Below are 10,536 nucleotides of genomic sequence, written 5' to 3'. Positions count from 1 at the left end.
GTAATATGCTCTGATTTTTTGGTTCTAGTCAGAATCCTGGCAGCAGCGTTCTGTATGAGCTGCAGCTGTCTAATGGTCTTCTTGGGAAGGCCAGTGAGGAGACCATTACAATAGTCCACCCTGCTGGTGATAAAGGCATGAACAAGTTTCTCCAAATCTTGACGGGAAACAAAACATCTAATTCTTGCAATGTTTTTGAGATGGTAGTATGCTGATTTAGTTACTGCTTTGACATGGCTACTGAAACTGAGGTCTGACTCCAGAATCACACCCAGATTCTTGACTTGATTTTTTGTTTTTTGACCCCTAGTGTCAAGGTACGCATTTACCTTATGAACTTCATCTTTGTTTCCAAATGCAATGACTTCCGTTTTCTCCTTGTTTAACTGTAAAAAGTTTTGGCACATCCAACTGTTAATTTCATCAATGCATTGGCAGAGAGAGTCAATGGGGCTGTAGTCATTTGGCGATAAGGCTAGGTAAATCTGGGTATCATCTGCATAGCTGTGATATGATATTTGGTTCTTTCTCATTCCCTCAGGAGATCTGTCAGCTAACCCTGCCATTGTTACAGGGCGCGGCAATCTCCCGCGAACCATTTTCTCTAGCTCTTCCACCCGGTACCATAGCGGAACTAGAGGGTTCGCCACCCCCACGGGGGTCTCCAAGAAAATTGATTCAGGTGTCTCCTGCCAACCAGCTGTTACAGGTCACTGAATCATTGCCTCAAATAATACCAGAAACCAGTCTCGAGAGGCTGGTTCCCCTAGTAGATTTACTGGCAGCGTGGAAACTACTGCCGAATATATCTGCATGGGTCCTGCGTACAGTAGAGAAAGGATACTATATCCAGTTCGGCGCCCCGCCGCCACCTTTCAACGGGGTATTTCCTACTCTTGTAAGCCCCGAGCAGGGTCTGGTAATGGAACAGGAAGTAAAATCTCTCCTGAGGAAGGAGGCCATCGAAGTGGTCCCTCCTCAACACAGAGAGTCCGGGTTCTACAGCCGGTACTTCATTGTTCCCAAGAAGGATGGAGGGCTGTGGCCCATTCTAGATCTCAGACAGCTGATCCGCTCAGTCAGAAAATTGAAGTTCAAGATGTTAACTGTCAGTCATGTCGTGTATTAAATCAGGTCCGAGGACTGGTTTGTCATGATAGATCTAAAAGACGCGTATTTTCACGTCTCCATCCTTCCTCAACACAGGAAGTTTCTGAGGTTCGCTTTCAGGGGCGAAGCTTACCAATACAGAGCTCTTCCTTTCGGCCAAGCACTCTCACCCCGAACTTTTACAAAGTGTGTGGATGCTGCTCTGGCTCCTCTGCGACTCCAGGGCATCCGCATACTCAACTATATAGACGACTGGCTGATTTTAGCCAGCACAGAACAGTTAGCGGTTCAACATCGAGATGTTGTTCTTGCTCACATGAAAGAACTGGGGTTGAGACTCAACGCCAAGAAAAGTGTACTTTCTCCATTACACAGAACCACTCATCTAGGTGTCGTATGGGATTCAACCACGATGCGGCACGAATGTCACCTGCTCGGATCGAGTCGATCCTTACTGCAGCCAATGCGGTCAAGCTAGGCCTGTCACTCACTGTCAAACAGTTTCAAGTACTGTTAGGTCTAATGGCAGCTGCATCCAACGTGACACCTTTTGGACTGCTGTACATGAGACCGCTACAGTGGTGGCTCAAAACCAAGGGGTTTTCCCTGAGGGGGAACCCATTCCACAAGATCAAGGTCACGTGGCGATGCCTACATGCCTTGGACATGTGGAAGAAATTTGGTGTTGGGAGCTCCTTGTCACCGTGTCACGCTAGCGACAGATGCGTCCCTCACCGGATGGGAAGCGGTCATGAGTGGCCACTCGGCCCGTGGTCTGTGGAGCGACCACCATCTTTCGTGGCACATAAACTGCCTAGAGATGCTGGCTGTGTTTCAGGCCCTGAAGCACTTCCTCCCAGACCTGAGAAACCGTCATGTGCTGGTCCACACCGACAGCACTGCGGTAGTCTATTATATCAATCACCAGGGGGGTCTGCGTTCACGCCCCTTGTACAAGCTGACATACCAGATCCTCCTGTGGTCACAGGAAAACTCCTCTCATTAAGAGCAGTTCATATCCCTGGACGTCTCAATGTGGGAGCAGACGTCCTGTCGAGGCAGGGGCCGAGGCCCGGGGAATGGATGCTTCACCCAGAAGTAGTGAAGCAGATTTGGAGAGTGTTTGGCCAGGCTCAGGTGGACCTCTTTGCGACTCGAGAGACATCGCAATGTCCCCTCTGGTTCTCCCTAGTTCCTCCAGCTCCTCTGGGACTGGACGCTATGGTACAGGCGTGGTCAAAACTTCGTCTGTACGCTTTTCCCCCGATCGCTCTGCTCCCGGGAGTTCTGGAAAGAGTACGCCTAGTAGCCCCATACTGGCCAGCCCGAGTATGGTTCTTGGACATTATCGCCCTCCTGGACGGCTCTCCTTGGGAGATTCCCGTCAGGAGGGACCTCCTCTCCCAGGCCGGGGGCTCAATAATTCACCCCCGCCCGGAGATGTGGAAGCTATGGGTGTGGCCCCTGAGGGGGCACAACTCATAGATGCTGGTCTCTCAACTGAGGTTGTTGAGACCATCCTTCAATCCAGAGCTCCCTCTACGAGGAAACTTTATGGCTTTAAGTGGAACTTGTTTGCTTCATGGTGTCATGAACGCCGTTTAGACCCAGTTCACTGCCCGATTGGTACAGTACTGGAGTTTCTGCAAACTCGCCTTTCCGCAGGGCTAGCCCACTACACACTGAAGGTGTAAGTGGCAACTTTATCGGCCTACCACGCCCCTCTCGGTGGCCGGTCAGTGGGTAGAAACCCCTTGGTCATACGTTTCCTCTGCGGTGCACTCAGGTTGAGGCCTCGAGTGAAAGGTCCCCACGTGGGATTTCGCTGTGGTGCTCGAAGCTCTATGTAGGCCTCCATTCGAGCCTATAGAAGAGATCTCTGATCGAATGCTTGCTATCAAGACAGCCTTGCTTCTTGCACTTACCTCTCTCAAGAGAGTCGGGGACCTGCAGGCCCTTTCGGTGGCCCCCTAAGGTCCCGTCTTCAGTACCACAGCCAATTACACTTCAGGCCTTCTATCCTCCTCCATTCGTGGAGCCCGACCATCAGAAGTATAATTTAATGTGTGAGCACTGGACACATACGTCCACAAAGCTGCCATGTGGCGTAAAACAGAGCAACTTTTGGTTGAGCCGCTCTTGGCTCCTTTATCCTCTCGCCCTAGCAATGGGCTAGGCACAGAGTTTTACCCCTCTTGGTCTGGCAGTTCCCCAGACAGAGACGTATTACTACTCTCGTCCTGGCAATTTCCCCAGGCACATTTCCTTCTCCCTCTTGCCCTGGCAGGCAGAGGTGCATTATCATTCTCTCATGAAGCAAGAGAATTCTTACCCCTCTTGGTCTGGCAGTTCCCCAGACAGAGGTGTATTATCATTCTCTCATGAAGCATAAGAGTTTTTACCCCTCTTGGTCTGGCAGTTCCCCAGACAGAGGTGTATTACCACTCTCGTCCTGGCAATTTCCCCAGGCGAAGATTTCCTTGTGCCCTGGCATGGTCACCAGGCACTCCCATTTTCCCTCTTTGTTCTGGCGGTTCCCCAGACAGAGGCGTATTACCATTCTTGTCCTAGCGGTTCCCTAGGCACAGTTTTATCCCTCGCGTCCTGGCTATTTCCCCAGGCGAAGACTCTCTCTCTCCAGTGCTCTGGCATGTTCACCAGACACTCCTCTTCCCTCTTGTTCTGGCGGTCCCCCAGACAGAGGTGTATTACCACTCTTGCCCTAGCAATATCCCTAGGCAGAGTTTTATCCTTCCTGTCCTGGCAATTTCCCCAGGCGGACATTTCCCGTGCCCTGGCATGTTCCACCAGGCACACTTCTTTCCACCCTTGTCCTAGCAGACCCTAGGCAGGGACTTGGAATTCTGGGGGCATGGGCATCTCGTTCCCCAAAGCGTTGATGACGCAGCTAGAGTTCCCGGAAGGGAACGTCTCAGGTTACGAATGTAACCCTGGTTCCCTGAGGGAACGAGACGCTGCGTCAAGGACCATAATTCCCGCATCCCTACGGCGCTCGCTTCATTCCAAGAGGCTGACGCCGGCTTCAAACGCACGTGCTTTATACTTCCTGGTCGCTTACGTCACCACGCCTGTGACGTCACTCCCGTCATCTGATTGGTTGCAGACTACGTTCAGAGTGCGGCTCACCAATGGCGTTCCCCAAAGCGTTGATGATGCAGCGTCTCGTTCCCTCAGGGAACCAGGGTTACATTCGTAACCTGAGACGTTTTTATCCACACACTCAAACGCTCACAAAGAAGAGTGCTGAAGTGAGTTCGTGTAATTTCACCTCGGCTCAGAATGCTTTTATGATGCAAGATTAATGTAAACACAGCCCACTGTAAACACCATTGTAACTCGCTTCAACTTTTTCGAATTGTATGAATGGTTATCTTGGGTTCAAGTGCATGTAAGGATTTGAAAACAAGCAGAGCATGGCTGTTTCTGCTGCGCCTGAAATCAAATACTTTTCAACTATATAGTATGCAAAAAAAAAAAAATCAGTATGCAAAAGACTCAGTATGCAAAATGTCTAATTTCACAGTGCTAAAAGTAGCCGAAAAGTACCCCAATGACCTACTACTTCCACCCAGAATATGAATCCGTAGTCGATGGACACTTAGCATTGAGATTCCTCTACCCAACCCCCCTTCCTGCAACCCACAGCTTGTCTTTACTTTACATATTCTACATAAAGCGTATACACGTTTAATTTGTTTTTTTTCATGATCCAATTTTCAAATGATAACTTCTTACATCAAAGCTTGACTTAAAGATTACCTGTAATGTGCAAACAAATGCAACTCAAGCTAACATAAAGCAAACCATTTTTAATACTCAGAATACCAGGTGTCTACCTATTGTCTGTTATAGTTCGGAGCGTGTATAAAATTGCCAAAGTCATGTGATATGTAACATAAACATTTACCTTTTTAACAGCATATATAACTGTAACTGAAAGAAAGTGCAGTGCCACACTCATAAACAAACAATGTATATTTTAAATTGCACAGCAATTGTGCAGAAACGTAATACTTCATACTTGTTGTTTTGTTAATTGCATTTAAAAGATTATACTGTCAATAAATAGTCTCTGAAAGCAGCAGAAAAAATTAAGCAAGTTAGTTCATCCCTTTGGTCACTGGATAGTAGCCTATAAGAAGCACAAGTAGTATATGGCCAGTATCACTGGCCAACCACAAAATTCCCCGCCTCATTGCAAGGGAAAAAATATATAACATTTATGTGCCTTAAATAAAATGACACTGACAGATTTTTGGAGCGTGTAAAAAGACGCAATATATTGTAAGTACATTTTTTTACTGGAATTGATTTCAGATCAGATGCTTTTCCAGTTCATTAACAAACTAGATAAGATGATAATGTGATCATGCCTGTTCTTGTATTTTTTAAAAATGGTAAAGTACAATTGAATATTTTAACTGGCTCTTATGATTATGTGATCCAATGTTGCATGTTTATGTTGTAGAATTATCTACATCTAATTCTTCATCTTTTTCATCCAGCCATCAGATCATCATGTCAGCAGGAAACATCAGCTTTATTACGGACTTTTTCATTGTTGGTTTTCCTGGGCTTCAAACAGGATACTATGGTGGAGTGGCTGCTCTGCTGTTTTTTGTCTATGTGTGTATCTTAGTGGGGAATGGTCTATTTATAGCACTTTTTACTCTAGAAAAATGCCTTCATAAACCCATGTATTATATAATCTTAAACCTGGTTGTAAGTGATATATTATTCAGCACTACTACCTTACCAAAAATTATTGCTAGGTACTTGTTCCAAGATGGTAGTATTTCATTCACTGGTTGCTTCATTCAGATGTATTTTGTGCATTATTTTGGTTCAGTAAGTTCTGTTATCCTGGCAATAATGGCCTTTGATAGGTATGTAGCTATCTGTAATCCTTTAAGATATCCTAATATAGTCACAAGGTTGAGCATTTTCTATCTTTGTCTGGCTGCATGGGTGCTAACACATGCATGCCCTTTAATGATGGCAATAACCCTCTTCCTTACTGTGCAGGAAACACAATTATACACTGTTACTGTGATCACATTTCTATCACATCACTTGCATGCACTAACAGGGCACTGTACAGCGTTCCAGCCTTTGTATTTGCTATGGTTGTGCTGCTCGGCCCTCTGGCCTTTATAGCTTTCTCTTACTGCGCCATAATTGTGGCAGTTCTGCGTATATCGAGCACTCAAGGAAGGATGAAGACTTTCTCCACCTGCAGTCCTCAGCTCATCATAATTGCTCTTTATTTTCTACCCAGGTGTTTTATTTATTTGTCTAGCAATATTGGTATCAACTTCAGCACTGATTTGCGATTAGTCATTATTATGCTATATAGTCTGTTTCCACCCATGATCAACCCCCTTATTTACTGTTTAAGGACGAAAGATGTGAAGGAAACCTTACTTAAAAGGATAAAAGTATTAACAAACCCTCTATTTATTCCAGCAAAAGTGAATGTATCCACTGTATGTGTGTAAATTATTACAGCAGTCATACATTAGAGAAAACAACAAAAACAAAATAGTATTCTGTAGGTGTAAGCATAAATTAGTAAAATAACTGTGAGGAGATATAAGATATCATCCAGTTTATATACAAAATTTATATCATAGAAGTCTGATTTTGGAAATTATGAACTTGATATATTTTAACTATACTATATTTAAAGACAAAGAAACTATATTTCAAAAACAAAGTCTAAAAAGGAAAAAAAAACTATTAGATGTATTTAAAAAAAACTGTATTTCAAACATCTGGTCCCAGTGGAAGTAACATCATGGGCACATTATTATTATTATTATTTTAAAGACAAGCCAATAGCAATACTTTGTACAAATTAAGTACATTTTGTTCTCTTAAATGTACTGTTTTAGAGGTTGAGAACTATGTGGTTATTTTGTCACAGTCATTCAGGCCACAGCCTTTAAAATGTACATGCCAGATATAAACAAACTGAGTGCTTTGCTGTTGTTATATTCTCTTACTGATCCATTTTTGTAGCTATGCAGATTTCAGGTCTTTTCTTTACCTGCAATTAGGGCCTTTCAGCAGAGTTTATATCTAAGCCTAAATAAACACCCGAACCAACTAACCAAGGTCATCAGGACCACTACTGGAGCTATACACTCCAAAAAATTTGCTCTCCAGGAGCCACTTTCCACCACAAATTTCCAAACGCAATCAACAAAACCATCAAGACATTTTTACATTCAATCTGTTGCTAAAATACAAGTCCTCTATCCATAATATTGCTTTCTCCCAATGAAAAAATGTTCTTGTTTGAATCAGGAAAGAAATATGCACAGATAAAGCACTATTTACAGACAAAAAAGGGCCAAAATTGTTGTGAGGAAACATGTTGGTGGATTTTGATGTGAGAGGACATCAGATGATGGACTTTTTTTCTAAAGGAAGAACTATTATGGATTATAGACATATCTTGGCCAGTAGCAATGGTTCAAAGTTAAAACCTTTAATAACGGATTTGTTTCTTATAGACAGACAGCTTTTTTGCATCACAGGATGCTAACTGGTGGACTGGATTCAAGTTATGAATTATTGTGATGTTTTTATCAGCAAATTAAAATTGTTGGGGTGAAACACAAATTGAAACCTTAGCCTTTTAGGAGACACCTAAAAATAATAAATATTTATTACTGTACTGTTGTAATAGTACCTCAGGATACTGTTACAAGTGCAGCTGCACTTTATATATATAAGTTTGACACAAAGAAAAAATAATGACAGAATCACAACCTCTCATGTATTAAAGGATATAAATTAAAATTCTGATGCTTACACTTTGATGTTTTTGTTCTGTTTTTTCCTTTCTTTATGATCTGATTTGATTTTGACAGCCAGTGTGAAGTGTTATCACACACAGCCCATCCTGACAGTAGGTTATTATAATATTTTTGATTATTAAAATTGTTTAAAAGATGTGAATATTGCAAAATAGCAATAAGTAAGTGTATCCAAAAATATGACTATACAACTGGAGGAAGTCAACACCAATGCATACATTCCCTGAAAGATCAAACTCTTAAATATTTTTTTCCTTTATCAACAGATAATCAAAATTTCATCTTTCATCTTTCTAACTTAGTTTGCTAGCAGTAAATATACACCCTCTACAGTCGTTTTTGTTTGTTTGTTTTTATTTTGGTGGACCACAGTGTACCTATGTAGACTATGAAGCCTGTTAGGCCTTTGTCTGGCAGCTATTAAAATAACATTTATATAATAATTATTAATTTTTATTTTATTTTAAGATCTTTGACCACTATTTATGATTATGATGTTCACAATGACTGTAACTTCTTCATTTCTGTCAGGAGTGCAAAATCTATGGGTAGTTATCAATATTTCAAACATAAGAGACACATACCTGAACATATTCAGTTGCGTTTTGCTCCCATTTACGTGGTCACTGTCAGAGCTTCACAAAACAACGTCCATTATGGTTTTAGTCCAGAAGTGTGTACATATAGTGAAATATCGACGTATTCATACGCTTACTTTGTATTTCTTTAAATAAGATCGATTATCACAATGGTTTCAAACACCGGAATTGATCACTTACGGATACGTGATTCGCTGCAGATCCATCAATCAAACTGCGTGCTCATAATTCCCGCTTTCTGATGACGACATACGGAAGTTTTTTTTTAAATTAACAAAATATAACACTGTATCTTTATTTGAAAAAAAAACAACAACTTTAAACAGACAAGAATGTTACATTATGTTCTTGAAGCTTTTTAATTATATGGTACCATAAATAAACCTAAACAAAACATGAAGCTAATGAAAATACCATTACTATAGAATATGTTTGTATGTGTTTTTATTGTGGTTTGGGGTTCTTTTTAAAATTAATAATAATAATAATTGTGGTGTTTGTCACCGATTCACTTCACAAGTCGACAGGTATCAGTTTTTACTGTGTACCAGGTTTATTGAACAGCTCTTCAACACTTGTCTGTTGCATCTCCTCAGTGTTGCCAGATTGGAAATGTCCAAGTATCGTACCAGAAGCTCAAAATTATCGTATTTGGGAGAAAATTATCGTATTTGAGTCAAACGTTCAAAATAAAGATATTTATCTAGATGTAACAGCTATTTATCCTTTTCAGCACTCATTTTCTATACCTTATTGCAATGCTAAACTAATTATTTTACCCGAGTCAAACGTTCAAAATACAGCTATTAATCTAGATGTTACAGCTATTTATCCTTTTCAGCACTCATTTTCTATACTTTATTGTTAAACTAACAACCTCAGTTTTGAAACAACTGACCTAAGTGCGACAGGAAGGTTAACTTGTGCTCGTGAGAGAGAGCCATTCTCCACGATGATATTGGTTGAGAAGACGTAAGATTGGATGAAAGACATGCGTTTTACGTTCACGTTCACGTCCCCTCACAATCATGAAGGTAGACGTAGGATCCACACAGCTAGATCTTTGAGAATAGAAGCTCTATAATTACAACGACCATGGTGTCACAAAATTCTGAAATTATCGTACATTGTGGTATTATTGATCGTACATCGTACAGAGGTCGAAATTATGGTACAAATACGATAATTATCGTACGTCTGGCAACACTGCATCTCCTGACCACAACACCCAGAGCCCCCCCTAGTGGCCACACACACAGTATACAACAAAGTCAACTTGAACATTTCCATTACATATGACATCTCCCCCCCTTTTTGGAGTGAGTAAACATTACAATAACTTTAACCCTCTTAGTGGTTATCCCTTAAATATGGTCACTCAACAAACAAACAAAAAAGTCTAATTTTTTTTTCAAAACAACCTAACTAAGGGTGTGGGTAGACTACCACAATCCATTGAGATGAGACAGGGATTATTCTGCCCTAAATGTCCAACATCTCAACTAACTTGCATACTTGGGGTTTGGTTTTACAGTTCTTCCGAACCTGGTGATGACTTGACTCAAAGGTTTGGGTGAACAAGGTGGTTCAGAAGGAAATTCACTCTTGCTCTGCACTAGGTCTTGTTCTGATGGTCCACACTGTCTTTGTTGGTCCTTTGGTTGGGAAGAGTCTATATTTGGAGGTGAGGAATGCTCTTGGCTCACCAGTTGGATGTGGCGCCGGTTTCTCCTGGGTGTATCGCCTCGCTCGGTCTCCAGTGTGAAGGAGCGTGGCGTTACTTCCTGGCGCTGCACCGTTGCGGTGGTTGTCCACGCCTTTTCTCCGTCAATCTTCAGCCTGACTCTGTCACCAATACTGAGTGGTGGAAGAGGTTTGGTAGAGTATTTGCAGTTGTAGTACTTTTCATAGCACTGCTTTGCTTTCACATCATTTGTTTTGACCTTTTCCAGGTCAGGCCACATTGGCTGAAGACTCTCTTT

At 42.0% G+C, this 10,536-nt stretch overlaps 1 pseudogene; it reads left to right on the top strand.

The window, feature by feature from the left end:
* The first annotated feature begins 5,649 nt into the window (after window positions 1–5,649).
* LOC141284909 (olfactory receptor 2AT4-like) lies at window positions 5,650–6,629 on the top strand (annotated as a pseudogene).
* The last annotated feature ends 3,907 nt before the right edge of the window (window positions 6,630–10,536 follow it).

This window comes from Garra rufa, chromosome 14, assembly GCF_049309525.1.
Source record: "Garra rufa chromosome 14, GarRuf1.0, whole genome shotgun sequence".
Lineage (NCBI taxonomy): Eukaryota > Metazoa > Chordata > Actinopteri > Cypriniformes > Cyprinidae > Garra > Garra rufa.
The sequence above is the reverse complement of the archived record's forward strand: the minus strand, read 5'-3'. Positions and strand labels throughout refer to the sequence as shown.